The sequence below is a fragment of the Macaca mulatta genome, chromosome 5, assembly GCF_049350105.2.
Source record: "Macaca mulatta isolate MMU2019108-1 chromosome 5, T2T-MMU8v2.0, whole genome shotgun sequence".
NCBI classification, from domain to species: Eukaryota; Metazoa; Chordata; class Mammalia; order Primates; family Cercopithecidae; genus Macaca; species Macaca mulatta.
In genome coordinates, this window is record NC_133410.1 from 162,933,278 (window position 1) to 162,960,970 (window position 27,693).

Consider the following 27,693-nt stretch of genomic DNA (forward strand, 5'->3'; position numbering starts at 1 on the left):
AGAAACAAACCAATGGGATCTCTCTCTGTGTAGATACAGATATCTATAGGTCTTATATCTCTCATATCTACATACAGAGATAGACAGATAGACATTAATAGATAGATATAAAGTGAGATTTATGTTAAGGAATTGGCTGAGATTATGAAGTCGGAGAAGTCCCATGTTCACCCATCTGCAAGCTGGAGACCTAGAAAAGCTGATGGTATAGTTTGAAAGCCTGAGAGCCAGCTAGTCAGTGGTGTAGATTCTAGTCAGGGTCTGGTGGCCTTAGAGCCAGAAGCACTGAGGGCAAGAGACTGATGTCTCAGCTCAAGCTGTTAGGCAGAGAGCAAATTCACCCTTCCTCCACCTTTTTGTTCTTTTTTCAGGCCCTCAATGAATTAGATGATGCTCACCCATTCTAGGGAGGGCCACCTGCTTTACACAGTTCACCAATTCAAATGAAAACCCACTCACAGAGACACCCAGAAACAGTGTTTAATCAGCTATCTGGGCATCTCATGGACTATTCAAGTTAACACATAAAAGTAATAATCACATGAACAAACTTTTTTTGAGATGGAATCTCACTCTGTTGCCCAGTCTGGAGTGCAGTGGTGTGCTCTCGGCTTACTGCAACCTCTGCCTCCCGGATTCAAGCGATTCTCCTGCCTCAGCCTCCTGAGTAGCTAGGACTACAGGCGTCCACCACCACGCCTAGCTAATTTTTGTAGTTTTAGTAAAGCGGGGTTGCACCACATTGGACAAGCTGGTCTCGAACTCCTGACCTTGTGATCTGCCCATCTCGGCCTCCCAAAGTGCTGGGATTACAGGTGTGAGCCACCGCGCCCAGCCAAACATTTTTAAAATCATGGAATATCTCTATTTAATGTAAAAGAAAAACTCATGAAAACCTGCTGAGAACATTTGATTACAGAACACTATGTGAAGTATGAGTACAAACACTAATACAAATACGATGTGTGTACACACAGAACTATGCGCACTGAAAAATATGAAAGGATAGGAACTGTCAAGGGAAGTCATCTTTGTGTGTTGAGATTATGAGAAGCTCACTTTTCACTTCTTACATTCCTATAGTTTAAAAATTTTTAATAATTATATGTTAACTTTGTAAATGAAAAAAATATATTTTAAAGATATTCAGAAAAAGAAGATATATTTGGTTATTTATTTAACTTTTTCAGAACTATGAAGGAAACTTGTAAACTATGGTGTAAACTAAGATTAGACATTAAAATGTGGGCCTCTAGAAATAAATGCAGAGCACATTTCCTTAAAAACAGGATTCTTATTCTACAAAAAGTTTCAAGAATGAATATCATGGAAATTTCAGAACCATGAAATAAAGATATTTAAGGAAGTAATTTCCATTAAATCAATCCCTGAGGTTACAATAAACAAACTCTGGAGAAGCTGTCTCTATAAAGCTGAACATGAAAAATAATGTTTCAATTATTCAAATTACTAAGGTGTGTCCCAGTAACATATGGCAAATTGTGAAGTCTAATAAAATTAATATCTATACTATATTCACTCTGCTACTGAAAAGTATTATCTCTGGTAGAGCTATTTGGTGTCTAATTATCCCCCCTCCAAATCCCCAAACTGGCATTTTTAACTGAGACAGTTAAATAATAGTTTTTGAGGGTTCCCGATGATTTGACAATGGGGAGCAAGAAGCAACATATCACTTATTTTATCCTTGATACCACCTAGAATGTTAGTCCATGAAGCAAAATTAACTTTATTATCTTAACAACATTTTACTGATGAATGTCCATTTTATTTGCCATAATATGAGTTATCAAATAAATTTGAAGGAAAGGAAAAGGGAAGAAAAAGGGAGACATGACATCAGTTATAGAGAGTTATACAAATGTAACCTTTTCAAGTATCTTTACCCTTAAAGAATGTATACAAGCCAATCAGTAACTAAGTGTAATGTCAATAAAGACAAATAAGAGCTGTCAGTTATAGGTGAGCAGGAGATAACAAAATTTAAAGTTGTATGTAAACAATGAAACATTACACAAATGTTAGCTATTATGAAGAGGGCTTAGCTTAGAACCTTGCATATGGTAGCCACTCAAAGAAATGAATTTATGTAGGGGGAGAATCGCGAACCTTACTTCTCAAAGGGAAGGGCCTTGTTAATAATTTAAAAAAAGTTTTCCCCGGGGCGTCGTGGCTCACGCCTGTAATTCCAGCACTTTGGGAGGCGGAAGTTGGTGGATCACGAGGTCAGGACATTAAGACCATCCTGGCTAAAAAACACAGTGAAACTCCGTCTCTACTAAAAACACAAAAAAAATTAGCCGGGTATGGTGGCGGGTGCCTGTAGTCCTAGCTACTCGGGAGGCTGAAGCAGGAGAATGGCATGAACCCAGGAGGCAGAGCTTGCAGTGAGCCAAGACCATGCCACTGCGCTCCAGCCTGGGCGACAGACCGAGACTCCATCTCAAAAAAAAAAAAAAAAAAAAAAGTTTTCAATTATTTCAGAACACTGCCCTATAAGCACCTCACCATACAAGGTAAATCTCTGAAATCTCAGTTTTCCACTAGGTTTTAAAAAGAAAATGCCTGTTATCATATTCCTCCATTTTTCATTTCACAGAAGTCTTAGAAGTAGAGACCATCACTCTATATACTGTATATGTATCTTAATGCATACATTCATATATATATACACATACATTCATATACATACATACACACATATCTAGCTATATATAATATGCTGATCTATCAAAAATTCCTGTGTAATAATGGGATTATAAATATTGTGTGAATAAAAAACCTGTCCATCAATTGCTAGTCTCTAAGTAATTTTTCAATAACATCAGAAACTCCACTGTTTTCTATGCATATCCACAGGCTAATCACTTAAACCTACCATGTTTTTACCTTAATTCCCCTGGTAATATCAGACAGAATTAGTTCCTGTCTGAAAGTGCTCAATCCTTGGGTTAATTATTTCCAGAAGCCCAAAAGTTTAGTCTTTTTTATTTTAATTTTTTTATTAAATGAAAGCATTATACTCAACTAAATATAACCATCAAAAGAAATCAACACAATTGGTAAATTCACTTGTCTTTGAACTTGAAGGGCTTTAGAGATACTGTGGGCTTTATTCCAGACCACTGCAATAAAGCCAATACTGCAAAAAAAGTGAGACACAGAAATTTTTTGATTTTCCATTGCATAAAAAAGTTATGTTTATATTATGTTGCAGCCTATTCAGTGTGCAATAACAGTAAGTGTAAAGAAAACAGCGTATATATCTTAATTTAAAAATACTTTATTGCTAAAAAAAGTGCTAATGGTCATTTGAGATTTTAGTGAGTGGTGATCTTTTTGCTGGTGGAGGGGCTTGCCTCAATGTAGATGGGTACTGACTTTTCAGTGTGGTGGTTACTGAAGGTGGCGGTGGCTGTGGCAATTTCTTAAAATAAGACAACAATGAAGGTTGCCACATTGACTCTTCCTTTCACAAAATATTTGTTTCTGTAGTATGCAATGCTGTTTGCTAATAGTTTACGCACATTGGAACTTCATTAAAATTGGAGCCAATCCTCTTAGTTCCTGCTGCTGATTTATCAACTAAGTATATGGAATATTCTAAATCTTTTGTTGTCATTTCAACAATGTTCACAACATCTTCACCAGGAGTAGATTCCATCTCAAGAAACCATTTTCTTTGCTCATCCAGAAAAGCAATTCCTCATCAGTTTAAGTGTTATCATGAGATTGCAGGAATTCTGTCACATCTTCGGGCTCCACTTCTAATTCTATGCCTCTTGCTATTTTTACCACATCACTGAAGTGGTGATTCCCTCAAAGTCATCCATGAGGGTTGGAATCAACTTCTTTCAAACTCCTATGTTAACCTACTTCCATGAATCATAAATGTTCTTAATGGCGTCTAGAATGGTACATCCTTTCCAGAAAGTTTTCAATGTATTTTACCCAAATATATCAGAGGACTCAATATCTATGGCAGCTATAGCCTTAAGAAATGTATTTCTTAAATAAAATACTTGAAAGTCAAAATTAGTCCTTGATGGGGATGCACGGATTGCAGAATGAATCTTGCGTTAGAAGGCATTAAGAAAAAACCTCCTTATACATCTTCATCAGAGCTCTTAAGTAGCCATGTGCATTGTCAGTGAGCAGTAATGATTTGAAAGAATTTTTTTGTAAATAATAGGTCTCAATAGTGGGTTTAAAATATTCTGTAAACCAGGCTGTAGACAGATGATATCTGTAAACAGATAACATCTGTTTGTCATCCAGGCTCTGTTGTTCCTTTTATAAAGCATACTCGGAGTAGACACAGTATATTTCTTTTTTTTTTTTTTTGAGACGGAGTCTCGCTCTGTCGCCCAGGCTGGAGTGCAGTGGCTGGATCTCAGCTCACTGCAAGCTCCGCCTCCCGGGTTTACGCCATTCTCCTGCCTCAGCCTCCCGAGTAGCTGGGACTACAGGTGCCTGCCACCTCGCCCGGCTAGTTTTTTGTATTTTTTTAGTAGAGACGGGGTTTCACCATGTTAGCCAGGAGGGTCTCGATCTCCTGACCTCGTGATCTGCCCGTCTCGGCCTCCCAAAGTGCTGGGATTACAGGCTTCAGCCACCACGCCCGGCTGACACAGTATATTTCTTAAGAGTCCTAGGACTTTCAGAATGATAAATTAGCATTGTTCCACTTAAAGTCACCAGCTGCATTAGCCCCTAACAAAAGAGTCAGCCTGCCCCTTTAAGCTTTGAAGCCAGGCATTGACTTCTCCTCTCTAGCTATGAAAGTCCTAGAGGGTATCTTATTTCATATAAGGCTGCTTCATCTACACTGAAAATCTATTGTTTAGTGTAATCACCTTCACCAATAATCTTAGCTAGATTTTCTAGATACCTTGCTGCAGCTTCTCCATCAGCACTTGCTGTTTCACCTTACACTTTTAGGTAATGGAGATGGCGTCTTTCCTTAAACCTCATGAACCAACCTCTGCTAGCTTCAAATTTTTTTCTACAGCTTCTTCATCTCTTTCAGCCCTCCTATGTTTAAAAAGAGTTAGGACCTTGCTCTGGACCAGGCTTTGGCTTAAGGGAATGTTGCGACTGGTTTGATCTATCCAGATCACTCAAACTTTCTGACTCAGCAATGAGTCTCTTTTGCTTTCTTATCATTTGTGTGTTCACTGGAGTAGTACTTTTAATTCCTTTCAAGAACTTTTCCTTTACAATCACAATTTGGATAACTGTGCAAGAGGACTATCTTTTGGCTTATCGGCATTTTTGACATGCTTTCGTCACTATGCTTAATCACATCTAGCTTTTGATTTAAAGAGAGAGATAGGCCACTCTTCCTTTCACTCGGACACTTAGAGGCCATTACAGCGTTACTAACTGCCAAATTCCAACATTGCTGTGTCTCGGGAATTAGGGCAGCCTGGGGAGAGAAAGACAGTAAACAGCCAATGGGTGGAGCAATCAGAGTACACACAACATTTATCAGTTATGTTCGCAGTCTTTCATGGGCATGGTTTGTGGCATCCGCAAACAATTACAATAGTAATATCAAAGATCACTGATCACAGATCATCATACAGGTATAATAATAACGAAAAAGTTTGAAATATTGTGAGAATTATCAAAATGTGACACAGAGACACAAAGTGTCCCCATAACGCTAATAAATTTGCTTGAGGAGAGTTGCCACAAATCTTTAATTTGTAAAAAGCACACCATCTGTGAAGCACAATGAAGTGGGGTATGCCTGTATAAATAAGCTGGACTACATCTGAGCATGGCTGCTAGGTCATTTATCAGCAAACATGCATATCTATACATTCAATCACTTCCTTCATTTTGTGAATTATATTCAATATATTTGTTTTGGTCAGGGTCTAATCAGGAAAACTGAAACCATCCTAAGAATTTTGGTGGCTATTTAATTAAAGAAACTGATTACACAAGTATGGGAAAGTCAAAAGAATAAGAAGGGGATGATGAACAGTAACTCCAAGAAACTGCGACCTTCTCAGGGTTGCAGAAACAGAAGGAAAAAGGCAGTATTGCTACCTCTATCAAAAAGAGGAGGAGAGCGAGCCATGGTGTGTCTTGGAGCCCTGAGGTGGCACCGCAGGGCTGGCATCCACAGCTCCGAGGCTTCTCTGTGCAGCTGAGACTCAGGTGTCTCAGAGGGTTAGTGCAGAGCTATGTTCAAACCTTTAGGGGCAGGGCCCAGGAAGTACTCTGGTCACCATGGTGTGGCTGCTGTAACCCGACGAGGCCTGGTGAGGGCAGTGCTCACTGTCCAAAAGGCCTTGTGTGGCTGATACAGTTGATGGTGGCATTTCTGAGGAAAATGGTGCAGTTGGTGCCAAAGGACTTGGGAGGAATACTAAACACAGAAGAAAGCATGAAAAAGCCCCTTCTCTCCTCCTCGTGATGTCCACCTTCCTGCCAGTACCTCCCACTGGTGGAATAGATCTGCAAGGCGGCTGTAACAGTGGCTTGGGGCATCAGTCCCCCATCTGGCTGTGCCTTCGCCAAGATGTCTAGGTCCCAGCTCTGCAGGGCATCCTCACTAATGCTAAGTTTTGATGATGCCAAATCTTCAGCTTAGTTTCCCCAGCCTAGGGGTGACAGTTGCTTCCATCATATGTCAACCTCAGTGTTTCCATTTTGCCTTTTCTGTCTTCCATTATCCCGGTAACCAACTGTCTATAGTAAATTATTTCCGTTACTATAAATGTTATTGTTTCTGTTTTCCTGACTGGATGCTGATTGGTACCGATCTCACTTTTTCTACGGGCCTGTCTTGAGTTACTAGTTAGATGAAATAATCACTGTGGCTTGAAGGGCTAAGATGTTTGACCAATGTCAGCTTGTTCACATGTCAAGGTTTTCCAAGTAAATAAACAAGTGCATGCTGGGCAGACAAAAACTACAAGTCCTAATTACGCCACCCTTACAAAACAGGCTCTTGTTATTCTCTGCCTAACTCCCCCATTGTTTCCTTCATGAAACCGATCATAACCTGCGGTGTTTTCTGTTTTCTTGTTTTTGTTTGTCCCCCTCCACAAATTAAAGCCCATGAGGGCAAGGACTGTGTCTGTCTCATTCACCACTACCAAACAGGGTCTGGCACAATCCCAGGCTCAGAAAAGGTGCTTGGTAATTATTTGTTGAATGAATTAACAAATGAACAAACCAACCTGGAAAAAATCATGGCTTGAGATTAGTCAGAATTAACAAAGAAGAAAGAAGATGTCTTAGTCAGTTTGGTTGCTATAGCAAAAGTAGCATAGACTGGGTCGCTCACACTTCTGGAGGCTGGGAAGCCCAAGATCATGGTGCCAGCAGATTCGGTGTCTGGACAGGGCTCTCTTCCTGGTTTGCAGACAGCCATCTTCTTGTATCCTCACATGGCAGAAGAAGCAAGCTCTAGTCCCTCTCTTCATATAAGGCCACTTATCCCACTGTGGAGCACCACTGTTATGACTTTATTGAAACATAATTAACTCCCAAAGACCCTATCTCCTAATTCCATCCCATTAGGGGTGAGGGTTTCTACATACGAATTTTGGAGGGGCACAAATATGTAGTCCATAGCAGAAGAGTAATGTGGTGTCAGAACTGCAGATCAAATATTTACATTACTATACATCTGTAACAATTTAGAGTGTGTGCTACCAAGGCAAGAATAGATAATAGAACGGAACAGATAGACCTTACAAAGATGCTAGTCTACTTAAGTGGCAGTTATGATATTAATGAAGGAATTCCTCTAGATCCTGATGTATTACATTTAAAAATCAGTCAACTCAGAGAGGGAAAATCACCCCACAACAACTTTGTCCCATGCAATGTAGTTTCAGTGTATAAAATCACTTTTGTGCCTTTGGTAACAACATGTCCTTATTTAGTCAACATATATAATTATTTTCAATACATTACACATGAATTGTACCTAATTTGCCCATTTAATAAAGAAAGTCACCAGATCAGGTGCCTATGTAAGTAACTCTTCATGCTTAAAGTCGAATTCATGGGACCCTGAAAAGTCATTTATTGAGCTGCTTCTACTTAAGACCACAAAATTTGTCCCTGGCCAGTGGGAAGATACCTTATGTTCAAAAACTATAGAGAAATAATTCATAACTCCTAGACATCCATCAAAAAGTCTACCCCATATTTAACTCTACTCATTTGCATTTTAAACCCATACTCCCCTCTTGATGTGGAGTATTTACCATAACAAGCTGCAAACTTTGTGTCACAAAACTGAATTTTTAAAATACCCTGATTTTTTATGATAATATCTGACTTCAGATTTGTATTTATCTAACTCTTGTGAACCTGCTTAGGATGATATATTAAAGATATGTCTGTGACAGAAGACCACTTTAATCAATGCGATATATTCAGAGGATATAATCATTATTTTGATTTAAAATACGAGTCTCCCTCTTGCATCAGTACTGCATAAACAAACGAGTGACATTTGTAATGTTTTTAATCCTTGCCTTCAAATGCTATGAATGTTCGATTTCTGATTCTATATGCTAATTTTATGTTCTCTGTGCTAGGTTTATTTGGGAATGATTTTGATTAAATCTTAGCAGAAACAGACTTCCTACAGAAACCTGGCATCCTAGATATTTTCCATATGGGGAACGGCTTCTTAAAAGCAAGGCAAGAAATCTATTATTTAGGGTTGATGGAGTAAGAAAGGAGCATGGAGTCAGATTTTTGCATCACATACAACTGGGTTCAAATCTTGGTTCTATCAATCCCCAGTTTGATCTTCAGCAGTTTCTTAAGTGCTCTGAGCTTCTGTTTATCACTTTAAACAGACTGAAGAATCAGACTAATACCATTTACTGTGCAGAACTGCTATGAGGATAAAATTATATTGCATATATAAACAAAGTACTGATGTACTATGGTACAGTACTACAAAGTACTGTAGCATAGTGTCTGACATATACTGACTCCTTAATACAATACTAGTTCCCTTCCTTTTCTCCTAAGGACTACAAGGTATTAGATGGGTAATTCCATGTGCCAAGAAATAACCAATAATGAATGATTTAAAAATATTTCAGGGAAAGGGAAAGTAGGAGGAACTGGAGTAGCATCAATACTTCACTGCAAAGCATGTATAGAAAGTCCGCTGGAAAAGCTGACCAGTGGCCAGTCTGACCTGGCAGCCTGCCACCAAGGAGCATTTTGGAGGAGGCTGTAATTACACTCCTTATTCCAACATGTCCAGCCCCTCTACTTAAATGGTACAGATTTCTGGTCCATAGACTTCTCTAAACCAGCCCTGGATGGATGTATATTTTGCATTTCTTCCTCTACTGTAGATGGTGGACTCTTATAGTTTGCATGAGGTTTACAATGTGTTCCCCTAACTTAATATTTCAAAATCTTTTCAATAAACCTTTCTGATTTTATAAAGCTGGATACTGACACAGGTTGGCAACATGGATGTGGGCTGATAGTCCCTTTTGGGGAGGCCCAAATACATTTCCAGTGGACACAGATGGCTTACTATTATTCTTTCTCACTTTTGTCATTTGAAACACTGATCATTTGAGAGAATCAACTCCGAACACCACTATTTACACCAACCCACCACCAACAACAGACATAACACCGATTTAAATATTGTTTAAAGGAAATCATTTACTTAAAGCAAAACCCAAAACCCTTGAAGACCAGGACCTAGGGGTGGTCCTCACAGTTGAGGGAGTATCATGTAAAGGTCATAAATTTGGCAATAATTGAGAAAATAATAAATTATTATTTTAAGATAACATACATTTAGAAAGGTAATATAATAAGTTGGATCATGTCTCATCCAATTTATGTCCACTTGGATCCTCAGAATATGACATTTGGAAAAGGGTCTTTGTAGATATAATTAGTTAAGGATCTCAAGAGGAAATCATCCTGGTTTTAAGGGTGCCCTAAATCCAATGACCAGTGTCCACACACAAGGAAGGACACAAGAAGACACAGAAAAGAAGGCCATGCAAAACTGGAGACAGAGATGAGAGTTATGCTGCCATAGGCCAAGGAGTGCCAAAGATCACCAACGAACACCAGAAGCTAAGGGGGTCTCCAGAAGGAACTAATGCTCTTGACACCTTGATTTCAGACTTCTGGCTTCCAGAACTGTTAGAGAATAAGATTCTGCTATCTAAGCCACCCAGGGCCTGGTGCTTTGTTATGGCAGTCCTAGGACATGAACACTGGCAGGAGGCATACAGTAAGGTGGGAATTCTGAAGCCAGACTGTCTCAGTTCACATTTTGGTTGTCACTTTCTCACCACATTTATGGGCTGTTGATCTTCTTTGGATTCATTTGCTCATTTGTGAAATGGAGGTAAAAATCGCTCCCACATCAAAGGTTTGGCATGACAGTTAAATCAGGCAGTTAATGATCAATAAACATTGCCCAAAGATAAAATGACAACAAATTTAGTTTAAAGATCTTAATTGGCTTTTATTTGCAATTCTAGAAATGAGAAACACCTCGTTTTATAACGTAGACTATGTTCCCACGAGCTGAGCAGAAGTGGCTGGCTTTATAGACAGAAAAGGAAAGCAGAAACAGGGAACAAAAAGTCGTTTCACAGCTACTTTCCTTGCAAAGGTTAAATCAGACGGGACTTTCTTATCATGCCAGCTAAAATTGGCTCATTTGGGGATTTGGCTATTTATTATCCCTCTCTCTCCTGATTTCTTGGAAGATGAAATAAACAGCTTCATTTCAGCTTGGTGGCCATGAAACTTTAGCATGAGTGATGCCGTTTTGGTCTGGTCTGTTGGGCCTAGTGCAGGAGCTCCATTCAAAACAATGGCTTCCTATAAATTTCATTTAATAACACTCATTATGATTTACAAACTGTGTCTCTATGTCCCTGTATCTTCAAAAGCATATTATTTCTGCCTTCTTCTTACTTCACGGGAAGATTTGTGACAATGGACATGAACTAATACTTTTATAAACATGGTGAATATGACTAAGCCCGTGTTTCTATTATTACTATCCTTTCATGTCTACTTAGGATTCAACAACTAAGGGAAATCACAGCCTTTATGGTAAAACTCGTGCATTTTTGTAGGACAGTTGTAACCAAATGCTGATTCACATGATATGTATTTCAATGTGTTGCTATGATTACTTTAAGAAAATAACAGATAGTTGATGAATACTATTTAAGTAATAAACCAGAAGCCTTATTTTGGAGTTTTTGAAAAATGAAAGTTAGAAAATGCATAGCTAATTCCAGAGATAAAATATTTGTGAAATGATGATAAATAAAAATGCCTTCCTCTTCCTTTAATTTCATTCTACAGTCTTGGTTCTATCTCAGAAACTGGAATCTGCTCATTTGAAGTTTTCTATTGTGATAAGGTGAGCAGGTCCTGGCTGCTCCACCTACTGATGTTACTTGATAGAAATCATGAAACTTTTCTTGGCATCTGCTTCTTCATTGGAAATATAAGGAAACGCATAAGCTCTGCCTTATGGAGCTCTGAGGAACTCAGCTGACAGGATACAAGTAAAGAAAGAACTATAGCATGAGCACATGGCGATTGTTCAATAACTTTCTGAAAAAGTTGTTCTTATCTCCAAGACATTTTACCCTGAATTTCTTTGATTTTAATTACTTTAACATGAAAAATCTCATCACAATCCACAACTTAGATTATACATTTAACAAGTAGCACCTCAAACAAACAAATCATTGGAAAACATCTCTGCAGAAAGAACTGCAAAATTAAAGAACAATCTGTGAAGATCCATAGTTTTTAAAATTTTTTTTTCAACTTGAAGGTGACATTGTACATCTATGCTTTGCCAACTGACTACTTTCTTTTTTTTTTTTTTTTTTTGAGACGGAGTCTCACTCTGTCGCCCAGGCTGGAGTGCAGTGGCCGGATCTCAGCTCACTGCAAGCTCTGCCTCCCGGGTTCACGCCATTCTCCTGCCTCAGCCTCCCGAGTAGCTGGGACTACAGGCGCCCGCCACCTCGCCCGGCTAGTTTTTTGTATTTTTTTAGTAGAGACAGGGTTTCACGGTGTTCGCCAGGATGGTCTCGATCTCCTGACCTCGTGATCCGCCCGTCTCGGCCTCCCAAAGTGCTGGGATTACAGGCTTGAGCCACCGCGCCCGGCCCAACTGACTACTTTTTGAGGCTGATTTGAGTCATGTGCACACACTGGTCCCCAGACACACAAAACAGAAGCAAGGCCTTGGCTTACAGTGACATTGCATCTGTAAGAGTAATGCTAAATACCTGCTAGTTGGTATCTTCTACATCTTAGATATTTACTTTTATTCTAAAGCCAACCTACATATCCATAACTGCACAGCAACCATTTACACATCTATATACAAGTAAAATTCAGAACTTTAACTAGAAAAAGGTGTGGAATTTTGTGATTTTGATTTTTAGGCAACACTTACCATCTTTTTTTTTTTTCCTATCAATCTCATCACAAAAGGTATAATCACATGTATTTTGTATATTGGAAACTAAATTTACCAATATTAACTTTAGGTAGAAGATATCAGAAAATCCTTTCAATATTATTTTTGACCTTTATTTTCACCAACAGCAACAGGTTAGTCTCCATTAAAAAGATGAGCTTTACAGAAGTTAAAGGTTTTGAAAATTATCTGAGAAGTCAGACCTCAGGGAAAATGCAGAAAAAGAAGGGATGGCCAGAAGTTCAGGAAGAGGGACACCCACTGGCCATGCCTTCAGTAGGTTCTTGTTCTGGTTTGCTGACATGAAAGCTATGTCAAGGAAACTGGCTTCTAGTGATGAAAAGGTTCATTTAGAGAATGGCATTTGTGATGGGTTTGTCTTATGTTCAGCATGACCAACAAGAAGCAGAGAGATTTAGGGAATGGTGGACAACAGGGGGAAAAAGGGGGGCAATTGAAGGAAAAGCTTTTAAGTGACTCCAACAAAGTATGTACCAAAAGGTGGTCTTTGTCAGGAAATGCTAATAAGGGATTACACTACAGGATCTCAATGGGAGTGTAAAGAGGAGGCATGTGGGCAAAATTTGGAGGGGGTTATAGTTTGGAAAGCATATTCAAATACTTGCTGTTTTTATAATACCATTCAAAAATTGCAGAAATTAATGCAACTGCAATAAAAACATTACAAAAATATTTAGAGTAGTATAAATACTGAAAATAGAAATCTGTAGATGACATAGGTTTAGCAGAGTGAAAAATACTGCCTTCATAAACAGTTTCTTCTGAGTAGGTGCCTTCTTATTTATACAATAGTTTTTAGCTATTCAATATATTTAACCTCCAAATCAGTGGTCCTCAATCTTTCTGGCACTAGGGACTGATTTCGTGGAAGACAATTTTTCCACAGGATAAGGGTGGCGGGGGAATGGTTTCAGGATAAAAGTGGTCCACCTCAGACCATCAGGCCTTAGTTAGATTCTCATAAGGAGCGCGCAACTTAGATCTCCTGCATGCATAGTTCATAATAGGGTTAGTGCTCCTATAAGAATCTAACGCTGGCACTGATCTGACAGGAGCTAGAGCTCAGGCGGTAATGCTCACTCACCTCCCACTGTGTGGCCTGGTTCCCAACAGGCCACAGACCAGTACCAGTCAGTGGCCCGGGGGTTGGGAACCCCTACTCTATGAAGGCACTGATAGCTTTTAGGCATTTTGCTATTTCTATGAATTATGTATATTAGGCAATTTAAACACAGTTATAGGTAGGTGCTTCCAACTCACCTGAGTATAGCATGAACTAACTACACACACACACACACACACACACACACACACACACACAGACTTGCATACACACACAAATTATGAACTGTTTATTGCTGGACATGTTTGTCCAGCAATAAAAGGCTTATTATTATTATTATTATTATTATTTGTTTCATTTTTTATTTTCTATATGGACTTTCAAGGATTTCTAGTTCCTCACTAGTGCCATCACCCCACAAGTCACCCCAACCTGCCAGACTAAATATGCGATCTTCTCTAAACCAATAAGGCTGAGATAATAAGAAGCAACAGCTTGCTTTATCCTCATCCTCTGACAAGCTCAGCCATCTGGGAAGAGACGAGTGGCCACCCCCTCCAATCGCAGAAGGTGTTGAATCTAGAATCTAGTTGTCCTTTCAGAAAAATCAAGTGTCCAGATAAAGACTCCCTTACCTGTCTTCTTTGTAAATGTTCCCAATTTCTGGTAAATGCAGAGCTTCCTCTGGTAAATGCAGAGGAAAGTTAAGTTCCTCTTAACTTTATAAAATTAAGTATAAACTAAAACAAACACAGATAGATAATTTCCACCTTGCAGACCATCGCTGAAAGGACTACTAAAAGAAAGTTTTGTGTTCTAGCACTAGGGACTCTGACTAACCTTCCTCCTGAAAGCAAGCGCTCCATAAAATATAAAAACACATCCTCGTAAATGCATCAATAAATTGACAATAAAGAAGGCAAAAAGTTTAAGTGATGTCAGAAACCTAGAGAAGCAGCAGCATATTGAATTTGGCTTTGGCCCTCAGGGCATTCGCAAAATCCTAGTGACCTTAAACTTTCCTTTGACTGACCTTGTGGAGCTCATAGGGCCAGAAGACAAGACCAGAGCCGTTCGCGGGTAGGAGTAGACTGGGGATGGAGAATCTCACAAGAGTTTCTCCAATAAAATTAGGTCCACAAAGGTTTCAGTTTAAGGGTAAACTAGAAATAAGCTCTTGTATCCCCAGTAGATTCCAAAGAAAATTGTCTGGCTTGAAATTCAGTGATAAATAAGAGGTGGCAAAAGTTTCCTTTGAGAATTCCTAACTAAAAACCAGCACTCACATCAGTTTGTAGTCTGAACTCACAATATAGGATGAGGTGAAAAATTTCAAGCCAAGAATTTAGATTAAAATGGTAGGAGGAAGTATGTCTCTAGGACACTCGGACAAAAGAAACACAAATACCTAGATACCTTCTAAAGAAACCCACCTTCACCGAAGGATTCAAAGAATTCTCTTAGATAAAGATCCAAGCCCACAATTTAAAAAAAAAATCACACAAAAAATGAGGAAATATGTCAACATGAGTGAGACCAAGAACTAGTGGCAGATTTAAAGGGGGAAAGACTTCAGAAGAGACAAACAGACAAAATGCTCTAGTTAAAAGACAAACATTATCAGAGTAGATTTCAAAATAAATCCAACCACATGTTGTGTATAAGAAGCACACCTGAAACAAAAGAATACAGACAGGGTGAAAGTGAGAGACGGCCAACTGGAGGTCATCTCCACCCTCGTGTTCCCTGACTCCTATCATCTATTGGAGCCATGATGACCCCTTGCTCTTTGTCTCTTTCCTTTTGCAATATTACAGTTTTCTTTTTGCCTTCCCTAATAATCCCTTGGACTTTTCCAATGGTCCTTCCTCCTCCTCAGACTTCTAAGCATTCCTCTAGTGAAGTACTACGCTGTTTGTTCTATTCCCTGGAGGGTCTCAAAGGGTATCTCCTGACCACCTGCATTAAAATCATTTTGGCTACTTGTAAAAACAGAATTTCCTGGGTGATTACCCAGACATTCTGATTTTTAGATTTGGGAAAGGATCTAGGAATTGCATTTGTAACAAGCTCCACCAGTAATTATTATATACTCTAAAGTCTGAAGACCATTTTTTTTAATTATTGTTTTTATTTTTCAGACAGGATTTCACTGTGTCACCCAGGCTAGAGTGCAGTGGTGCCATCTCAGCTCACTGCAGTCTCCGCCTCCTGGGCTCAAGTAATCTTCCTACCTCAGCCTCCAGAGTAGCTGGGACTACAGGCGTGTGCCACCACACCCAGTTAACATTGTATTTTTAGTGGAGACAGGGTTTCACCATGTTGCCCAGGCTGGCCTCGAATTCCTGGGCTCAAGCCATCCGCCTGCCTCAGCCTCCCAAAGTGCTAAGATTACAGGCGTGAGCCACTGCACTCAGCTTGAAGATCATTTTTATGTACTCTTTCTTTCAAAATATTCATGTTTTCATGGTTTTAAGAGTCGTTAATACTTTATTTCCCCTGTCCTCTCATCGAATTTACAGTTCTGCACTTTAGGTGGCACTTTTTTTTTTTTTTTTTCCCGAGATGGAGTCTCACTCTGTAGCCCAGGCTGGAGTGCAGTGGTGTGATCTTGGCTCACTGCAAACTCTGCCTCCCGTGTTCATGCCATTCTCCTGCCTCAGTCTCCCGAGTAGCTGGGACTACAGGTGCCCACCACCACGCCCGGCTAATTTTTTGTTATTTTCAGTAGAGACGGGTTTCACCATGTTAGCCAGGATGGTCTCGATCTCCTGACCTCGTGATCCACCCACCTTGGCCTCCCAAAGTGCTGGGATTACAGGCGTGAGCCACCGGGCCCAGCCTAGGTGGCACTTCTAAGGCATTTGTCAACTTCATGTCAACTGGATCATCAATCACCTTAGTTAAAATTAAGAAATTATGTATGACTCATCCTTTCATTAATAAATCCAATTAGTTACAACTCATATTCTTTTCCTGTAAAATATCCTTAAGTTCCTTTTGCTCTGTTTTTATTGCTTTCTCTTTAGTACAACCCTCATTACACATGGATTTTTATAACTAGTTTTTCTATTCAAATGTTCTAGTCCTACAATCCATCTAGGACACTGCTGCCAGAATAATTTTCCTTAAATATCACTTTCACCATATCACAACGATGCTAAATATCTTCATATCATTCCTTAGTTCCAGCAATAATCAAATTTAAACTTCTCTGTCATGCTTTTGAACTTCAGAATCCAGTCCACTCAATGTGTCTTCCCATCATCCAGTAGTCCATACTCTCTCTGTCAGACATGCTGCTCTCCTGCTGTCATGAATGCATGCCACAAGTATGATAACAAAGCACAACTCATGGCGGGCAATCACAGAGTGATTTTTTTTAAAAAAAATTTAAATGTATGTTGTGCAGCTAGCTATTTTTCCCCTACTCCTAAGAGAAGATTTAGGAAGCACCCATGCCTTCCACAGCTGCCATCAACCAGTTAAAATTCTTATTTTCAGTGATGAAACAGTCTCAATTTAATACTGATATTAGAAGCGCTTGAACCAGTGTGACTCCATCTTGAATAGGGGCGAGGTAAAACCAGGCTGAGACCTACTGGGCTGCATTCCCGGGAGGTTAGGCATTCTTAGTCACAAGATGAGATAGGAGGTCAGCACAAGATGCCAGTCACAAAGACCCTGCTGCTAAGCAGGATGCCATAAAGAAGCAGGCCAAAACCCACCAAGACCAAGAAGGCAATGAAAGCAACCTACGGTTATCCTCCCTGCTCGTTATATGCTAATTATAATGCATTAGCATGCTAAGAGGCACGCCCATCGGCACTATGAGTTTACAAACGCCATGGCCACGTCAGGAAATTACTCTATATAGTCTAAAAGGAAGAGAAACCCTCGATTTGGAGAATTTCCCGTCCCTTTCCCAGAAAACTCAGAAAAAAATCCATGCCTTGTTTGGCATACAATTAAGAAATAACTAAAAATATCCAACCAGCCACCCTCAGGGCTGTTCTGCCTATGAAGTAGCCACCCTTTTATTCCTTTACTTTCTTAATAAACTTGCTTTCACTTTACTCTATGGACTTACCCTGAATTCGTTCTTGTGTGAGGTCCAAGAACCCTCTCTTGGGGTCTAGAACAGGACCAGCGTTCCGGTAACACTGTCACATACATAATGATATTTTGGTGAACAACAGCCCACTCTCTTATGATGGTGGTCCCATAAGATTATAATGGAGCTAAAAAATTCCTGTTACTTAGCGATGTCATAACAGTCCTAACATCATAATGTAATGCATTACCCATGTGCTTGTGGTTATGTTGTAAATATACCTACTGCACCGTCAGTTGTATAAAAGTATGGCACATGCTTATGTACATAAGTACATAATTAAGTATATGATACTTGATAATGACAATAAATGGCCATATTACTGGTTTATGTATTTACTATACTATACTTTTTATTATTTTAGAGTGCTTTTCTACTGATTGAAAAAACAAGTTAATTGTAGAACAGCCACAGGCAGGTCCTTCAGGAGGTATTTCAGAATGCATTGCTATCATAGGAGATGACAGCTCCATGTGTGTTACTGGCTCTGAAGACCTTCCAGTGGGACAAGATGTGGAGGTGAAAGACAGTGGTATTCATGATCCCAACCCTGTGTAGGCCTAGGCTAATGTATGTGTTTGTGTCTCATTTTTAATTAAAAATTTTTAACAAATTAAAAACAGAGAAAAGCGTATACAATAAGGATACAAAGAAAGAAAATATGGTTGTACAGCTATACAACATGTTTGTCTTTCAAGCTAAGTGTTACTACAAAAAAGTCAAAAACTTAAAAAAAAATTTAAAGTTTATAAAGTTAAAAAGTTATCGTAAGCTGAGGTTAATTCATTTTTGAAGAAAAAATTTAAAGAAATTTGATATAGCCTAAGTGTATGGTTTCTAAAGTTTACAGTAGTGTACAGTAATGTCCTACATCTTCACATTCATTCACCACTCACTGTCTCACCCAGAACACCTTCCAGTCCTGCAAGCTTTACTCATGATCAGTGCCCTATATGGGTGTAACATTTTAAATCTTTAATACTGCCTTTTTTCTCTACCTTTTCTATGTTTAGATATACAAATTCTTACCATAGTGAAACAGTTGCCTATAGTAGTCAATGCAGTAACATGCTATATAGGTTCGTAACCTAGGAGCAATAGGCTATACCATATAACCTAGGTGTGTACTGGGCTATGCCATCTAGGTTTATGTAAGTACACTTGTGGATGTTCACACCACAATGAAATCACCAAATGATGCATCTTTTAGAAGGCATCCCCACCCTTGAGCAATGCATGACTAAAATTAAATATAAAGGACCACATAATAATCCAAATTCTAAACTTACTTTTAAGTTTGGAGGGGCGCAGGCTACAGGTCAGAAGTAGTTGGCTTCTCTCTTTCCTTATCTAGTAGTTGTTTTCTTCCTTCATCATTTTGTTAAACTGAATCTCTGACTCATCCAGGATTAAAGCAAGGGAGAAGAAAAGGAGGAGAGAGGGCCAGAAATGTTCTTTCTTGACAAGCACTACTCTAATAATCTAACATCAACAAACCTTTGGCCTGTGAAGTTGTTTACAACTCACTTTCTCATATAGGTGTTTTCGTGGCCTTTTCGGTGAATGCTTCTGACTCTGGCTTTTTTGGAGAAGGCTAACCTTTACTTGAAGTGCCTTAGCAGAGGTAAAATCATCTCTATTTAAACTGTTCATTACTTTCTTGTCTGCTGAAAAGTTGACAGTACTCAGCATTTCTACCTCTGGACTGTAGACTCCTAATTAGGGAAAAGGAGCTAGGCTGGTAGGAGCAGGTAAAAGCAAAAAGAAAAAGCAGGTAAGGTATGAGTCTGCCTTTCTTCAAGGTCCAGGACACATAGCACTCTTGTGCAAATAACTCATAATCTTACTGAGCCCAGCTATCACTAGACACTTGGATGATAGTAAAATGCAGGTTAGTTCACTGAAACCTTGGTGTTATCAGTACTGCACAAAGCCCTCTTTAGCACATCACACAAACACCATCTTATAAAATCCCCAGCAAGCTGTTGTCTCCTTACAGTCAGCTCTTTTCTTGTTGACCTGCCCAGTGTACTCTTGCAATGTATTTTCATACTTTCTTGAATAATCCTGCCTTTCTTTACCTACAACTGTCCTGGTAAATTTTTCTTACTGCCCATGCCACTGGCCCCAGATGGTTGCTGATGACTTGCAGTATGGCCCTTTCTGGACAGGACCTAAAAGCAACTCTGTACTAGCTCTCCCTCACAAATGATCCATATTCAGAAGAAAAAACTAATACTCTTTGCACCTACAAACTCCTGGAATGTGGTGTGTCTCCACTTCAGAAACTTCTCCTTTATTCTGTCAGTCATTCCTTTCTTCAGATTTCTCAGGTGAGAATCAGACATGAGCCTATAGTTAGGCAGCAGACTGCAGGGGACACATAGTAAGTTCTCTGGGTAGTTGGTAAGGTGCAGGTACCCCATCCTGGTACCCACAAATCAACAGCAGCTCTCTCCAGATTATCAACATTTATACTATTATATAACTTTTATACTATTGACAAGATGGATCTCCTTTGTAAATCTTGCATAAAGTCTAGTATCTTTGTGTAATGTAGAATTTGTATATATCTTGGTCCAAACTTATATTTTCATTTCTCATTACAAATGCTTAATAATTTCCATCTTCATGTATGTTGTTTGCCTCTCTGGAATCTATCTATTCTTCCCCAACTTGCTTATCTAAATCTGAGCTATCCTGCAAGGTTGTGCTCAAGTTCCATCTCATTCACGCTCCCTTGCCTGGCTGTTTTAGATTTTCCAGCAATCTCTTTGGAAGCCCTACACTACTTGCAGAAGTTACTGTAATCAATACATAAAGTTTGCCCTTAGCATTTCTTTTTCATGAAAGACAAATACCGGCACCTTCATGATACAGTGACTCTATGGCCTACAAACTTAATTGTACTTGAAATACAAAAATATCTTTGAAAAATGTGCTGACTCAAAGAGTGGCTTATAAGTCTAAGAAAAGTGGGACAAAGAGAGGCAAATGTTAGGCATGCACATCTAGGTTCATTAAATTTCTTTGAATGAACACTCATCACTTAGAAGAGAAGGGAAGTATTAGGATAAAGCTGGTTGTTCTACATTATATTTGCTGAATATTTCAAACATTCACTTTTTTAAACATTTATATATAAAGAGGAGCTAGAAAATCCATTTACTCGAATCTAACATTATTTTTTTCAACTTTATTGAGTATAACTGACTAGTAATTGTATATTTGAATCCAACATTCTTTTTTTTTTTTTTTTTTTTTTTTTGAGACAGAGTCTCGCTCTGTCACCCAGGCTAGAGTACAGTGGCACCATTTCGGCTCACTGTAAGCTCCGCCTCCCAGGTTCACGTCATTCTCCTGCCTCAGTCTCCCGAGTAGTTGGGACTACAGGCACCCGCCACCACGCCGGGCTGATTTTTTTGTATTTTTAGTAGAGACGGGGTTTCACCGTGTTAGCTAGGATGGTCTCGATTTCCTGACCTCGTGATCCGCCTGCCTCCACCTCCCAAAGTGCTGGGACTACAGGCGTGAGCCACCCTGACCAGCCTGAATCCAACATTCTTAAATAAACTAAGCTCTCTATTAGAAGTTGAGGGGCCAGAAAACATGTAACCCCCATATTTTTAATTAATTGTTTACTATATATAAATATGCATATGTGTAATGTATGTGTATATCATAATAATTCATGTTATTTATTAATAATAAATAATAAAATCATAAATAATAAAATCATAAATAAAATGAATAGCTCTTTGCCTATATATTGGTCAGAGTAAAATTTATGACACTATATTTTAATACTTTAAAGCACAGTGATTATTTAGCTCACATTTTCATGACACTTGCAAATGGTAATTAACCACCAGTGCAGGGACCAACATTAACTTTAAAAAACGTCGTTAATTAATTCACAGAGCACTGGTTATTTTCTATTTTAATGACTGCTTGGATTTATACATGGCAATTATAATATATAATGTTTGTCTATGCTCTTCATCTTGTCACTTTTTATTTAAACAGGGGAAACTGTTGTAATGAAAAAATTTTTTGAACAGATGCAGTACTAAGCGAACTTAAAGATATATATGTATGTATATAATCATTCTCTTCCACTAACTAAGCAATACTGACTTTCAGAATGAAATATCCTGGAAAAATAGAATTTTTAACCAAGATAGCAACTCATAATTAGAAAATAATCAGTAAATCATTACTAAAATTATTCATTACTAAAATTGTAACCTATGAAACAGTTAAGAACAAAAATAAGCACAAAAACATGACTTTCAACAGATATGGAGTTTATAAGTGAGGTTGTCTCACAAACAGATACAACCCAAAAACTACCGGATATCAATACCAATTTCTTATTAGTTGTAGATATTTATGACGTCTGTCCCATATTCAGTTTGTGAGAATATAAAAACTTATTCACCAAATAGATTGCATCGTGCTATTTATTTTGCACACAAATCTTAGTGACTAAGTAGTATTGGCTGAAAAAACTAGAATGGATTTGAAATTCTATCTTATATTGAGAATTTTTCAAAATTCTGTACCTGTTTTGGAAAAGTCCACTCAATTGGAAAGAGTGAGTAAAATTCAACAGATAATTGGTGTTTAGGTAGTCTCATAAAGAAATTCCTGTCACAATGAGAGATCACTTTTCTATCTTATTTAGTTGAATCAATAGAACCTATATTTATCTTAGCTTCATCTTCCATGTTTTTTTAAGTCATAATAATGAAACAAGCCTTGAAATGGAAGTGCAAGAAGTAAATTCAAGTGTCAGATTTACTACTGTGTCTTTGAGTAAGTCACTAAGACTTTTAGAGTCTTCAGTCTCTTAATCTGCAGATGAACATAAAAATATTTGCCTTGTTTATCCCATGTAATTAATGTAACACTTAATAGGCAATACTACATGTGGAAAAGACACTGAAAAGTATTATTAACTAAGACAGAGCAGCACAGGAACAGATCACAGGTTTAGAATGAGATTCAAGTCCAATTCCACCATCACCAACAGTGTACCTTTAGATAAGTCACCAAACCCCTTCCAGCCTCAATTTCTTCCTCCACTAAATGAAGAAGCTTATTTTAAGGTTCTTTCCATCTTTATGAGTCTGTGATCTGGTACTAGAAAAGCTAACAAAGAAATTCTCTAACATGCTTTTGTTTCCTATGAAAGTGACATACACCGATTAGGTGCTCATGATTAATTTTAGACTCTGTCTTGCAAATAAGAGAAAGTCATCATTTATTTGGCAGGAACAGGCTCACATCCCTTATGAAATGAGGTGTGGTATTAATTTATTAACCATACACCAGAATGTTCAATGTTAAATGTAGGAAGGTGGCATTCATGAAGAATTACAAGAATCATTATATGGTATAAAATCTGAGCATAAAACTAACATTGGAAAAGAATCTGCCCTTGAAATACAGAAAACAAGTCTGTACTGCATTACTTACAGTCTATGTTAAAATCTACCCACACCATACAAACAAAAGATTACAACTAAACACTGAGGCACAGCTGCCCTTGTCTGGCAGTTTGATATCCTTTTAATTAGTTGTTTTTCTGTAGTGCTAAACTTGGATTTTGTGTACACCACAACTAAACATAGAACAGACAAAGGCTAAGCAGCATAAACTTGTTGCTGTAAGTGCCACAGGAGCAGGGATTCTTGTCTGTTTTATTCACTGATGTATCCCAAACACCTAGAACACGGCCTGCCGCACATAAACACTGAATAAATATGTATCAAATAGATGAACTGGCTTCCATTTATTCCTTGAATAGATAGGCTACATTTTCTTTATGACTTTTATTGATTTGCATTTATATCATTAACATGCTTCTATTTAAAAAAAGAGATAAACCACAAGATTTAACCAAAGGTTGCCTGAATAAAAGAGATAGCTTGGGATGACAACAAACGACCAACACAAAAGCTTGAAACCTATCTGTTGCCTTAAAATGATCTGAATTCCTCAAACCTCAAACCTTAGCATTATGCAATATACCCAGGTAACTTAACCTGCACATGTGTCCCCTAATCTAAAATAAAAGTTTAAAAAAAAAGTAGTTTCTTCCAGTGTAAAACTACAGAATACATAGGACAAACCCCAAAGGTAAAGAACTGCTCTTTTCATGTTACTGAAGAGAGCACTTCAAACAATGGAGGAAGAAATCTACATATAATTCACAAAATGGGATTAAAAATACATGAAAAAAGAGCTATTAATAAATATGCCTCTTGTGTTTCTTCCCTTTAAAACTCAAAACAGTGTGGTCTGCCTTGTGCCCACATCAAAGAAAGCCAGTGAACTAAGAATAAGAGAAATGAAGGCTCAACTCAGTATCTCTCTCCTGGCGCCTAAACACATTTTACAAAAATGTTCTTTGAACCAACAACAAACCCAGAAAACCAGAAACAGAACAGGAAGATAAACCCACAAGAGAAAACAACCATGACATCGTCACACCCCCTTCTAGTTTTCTCCAAAACATTTTTCATACCAGATGAACACAGTAAGTCAAAGAGCTCTATTTTTAATGCATGAGTCTTGGTTGTGGCATAACAGATCAATGAGAAATCTTTTGTCTTCAGGAAAACACAAACCTATAACAGAAAGCATGTAAGTTTATAAAATAGCATGTCTGATAGAGAAAGCATCAAAATGAAAGAACGAATGAACCAGTGTGCAAATGAATATCTCTAAGAGAGAATTCTATAGTAATTCAGGAAGAAGTAGCAATGTAAAAATGGGCTCATCAATTCTCAATATTCTTCTCATATGATACAACATCTCAACCTGCCTACATAAGAACTTAGGATAAAAAGGAAGAAGGAAAGTTAAAAGGTGTTGAGACTGGCTTGAACAATTTCCATTGTCAAGGGCAGGGAGTTATTTTGGAAGATAATAGAATAAATCCGGAGACAAAGGGAGGTGAGAAAAAGTAAAGTGCCACCACAGGTAGGCTGGAGAGAAAGTCTAGGGAAAGTTTTGAGGAAACGTGGGGATAGGCCATAGAGTCACTTACCATGTTGTGATTCAGAAAGAGGATTTTAAATAAAGTTTTGCTCCATATATCAATGAAATTCTCATGCAATTTTTAGGAGGCTGTAGGAAGGATTTAAGTTACTTTGTAAATATTTCTAGATGTTATTTATTCATTTATTTCACAAATATATGGTATGGGCACTTTCTTAGGACTGTGTTTACATTGGCAGCCTCTGTAGAGACCAGCCGTATGATGGAAGTAAGAAAGTCTAGCTTTATGTAGGTTCCTTGAAGAAAATATCCAGAAGAAGACTACAATTGAGCCTTGAACAACATGGGTTTGAACTGCGTGAGTCCACTTAGACACGGATACTTTTCAATAACAGTTACAAGTATGCCTGCCTCTCCTGCCTGCCCTTTCACTTCCTCTGTCTCTACCACCTCCGCCACCCACGAGACCGAAAGACCAACCCTTCCCCTTCCTCTTCCTCCTCAGCCATCTCAACACGAAGATGATGAGGATGAAGACCTTTACTTAATGAATAGTAAATATGTTTTCTCTTCTTGATGATTTCCTTAATAGCAACTTCCCATCTCTAGCTAATTTTATTGTAAGAACACAGTATAAAATACATAAAACACACAAAATATGTGTTAACCCACTATTTATGTTATGGGTAAGGCTTCCAGTCAGTAATAGGCTATTAGCAGTTAAGTTTTGCGGGAGTCAGAAGTTATGCACAGATTTTCAACTATGTGGCAGGTCAGCATATCTACCCTCTGCATTGTTCAAGCGTCAACTGTGTATTCTAATACTGCTTCTTGTTCTATTCTTTGAGAACATCCTTGTATAGAAAATGTGTTACAGTCATTACGGAAAAAAGTATGGAGGCTCCTTTAAAAATTAAAAATAGAACTAAAATATGACCCAGAAAGTCTACTTCTGGTACATATCCAAAGGAAAAAAACAGTCAGTATGTCAAACATATATTTGCACTAGTATATTCACTGCAGCATTATTCGCAATAGCCAAGATATAGAATCAACCAAAGTGTCCATCCATAGATAAATGGACAATGAAAATGTGGTATATATACACAATAGAGTACTATTCAGCCTTAAAACAGGACAGCCTATCATTTGTGACAATAATGGATGAACCTCAAGGATATTATGCTAAATAAATAAGCCAGGCACAGAAAGACAAATACTGCATGATCTCACTTTTACATGTGGCATTTAGAAATATCGAACTCATAGAAACAGAGAGTAGAATGGTGGTTGACAAGGGCTGGGGTAATTGGAGATATTGGCCAAAGGGTACAAAGGTCCAGTTAGACAGGATTAAGTTCTGAAGATCTATTTTACAGAATTAATAATAATGTATTAATAATAATATATTCTATACTTGAAAGCTGCTAAGAGAGTAGATCTTAAATATTCTCACCACAAAAAGTTCTAAGTGTGAGAGGTGATAGATATGTTAACTAGCTTGGTTTAATCACTTCACAATATACACACATCAGAACATCACCTTGTATGCCATAATTATATACAACGTGTTTTCAGTTGCTGTCAACCAACAGATGAACTTTCAGAACTCAGCCATTCAACTTGGGGGCAGCCTGTTCACCGGACAACTTTTTCCCATAGCTAGTCACGATGTTTTTTCATTCTCTTCTAAAGGTTAAAGTAAAGCACTACCAGGCCTCATGAATTTCTCATGAGTTGTGATTAAGTGCGACCAAATTCCAAGCACTATTTGACTGAGAAATGTCTTCAATCTAAATACACGGGTATCAAAACGGCCAACAATAACAACTCAAGGCTATTTCCATATAAATTTGGTCTTTGCTTAAAAATAAAATTCCATGAAAGTTCCCTAAGATAATGACCCACACAGAGCGTTTTCCACGATTAACAATGGCATTTGTGCTATGGTCGCTGCCAGGAAGGGAAGCATGAGTCTGGCTTCGGCCAGGACAGCAAGAGAGATCTCTTCTAAAAACAGAATATGGTATAGCTCATTCTTCCAGATCTTCCAGGGGAAACTGAATGATGACTGTGTGAATGTCTTTTTAAAACGATCTGTTAAACGCTTTTAGATCCTGTGGCCTGATTACTGGCTGACCTATATATTTTTGGCAATGCTAGTGCCTTAGAGGGCCTGACGATGTGATGGGCAGTTAAGTCCTCAGTTAAGATGAATTTTGAAAAAGCTGAGATTAAACAGACTAATTTCCCACAAAAGTATTTTCTTCTGATCTTTGAAATGTTAAAGGGGCCACATCAGTGTATTATTTTGAGCAAGGGAAGTTTTGCCTCACAAAGACTGCCAGTATGAACAACTAATCCCTGGCCAGTTGCACAAGCCAGACAAAGCACAGTTTTCAGGCAGAAGCAGCGGCTCTCGACCTAATGGGGCCGCGTGAGAGGGCACACTCACAAAGCACGTTAGATTTCCTGTGCAAACTATCATTTTTTCTACTGTATATGGCTATTACAAAGCATGTTGTGAAGATCCAATAAGACAATATACAGAAAATGTCTAGTGTAGCATCTGACATTATCATTATCATTACAATAGAAACACATTCTACCCATTGTTTGGATCAGGTGGAAAAATGCAAAAGAAAACAATTCTTTTTTTTTTGTTTTTTTTGCAGCCTCATTTTTGGACCAGAGTATCTCTAAGTATCTCAAAGGTATTGTAATGTCATATTATATATTTGAAATTTTTTTATGTTCTTATAATCAAATATTTAAACCATTATTTTCTTAGCAACAAAATTCTATTCAAGCTAATGAATAGAAAATGGAAGGTAACTTCTTAAATATTCATTATTTCTAAAAGACAGCTTGCCCACTAGGCTTCCTTGGCAGATATGCAATTACCGTTGCAGAGAACTAAAAGGAGCTTTAGGTATCATTTTAAAAACAAGGAAACTAAAACCCAAAGAGACT

General features: G+C 38.2%; 1 protein-coding gene across 1 annotated transcript in view; it reads right to left on the reverse strand.

Moving 5' to 3' along the window:
• The window catches only part of DCHS2 (dachsous cadherin-related 2), a 266,804-nt gene that overhangs the window by 113,571 nt on the left and 125,540 nt on the right, over positions 1-27,693 (reverse strand). The gene's annotated exons all lie outside the window — the stretch shown is intronic.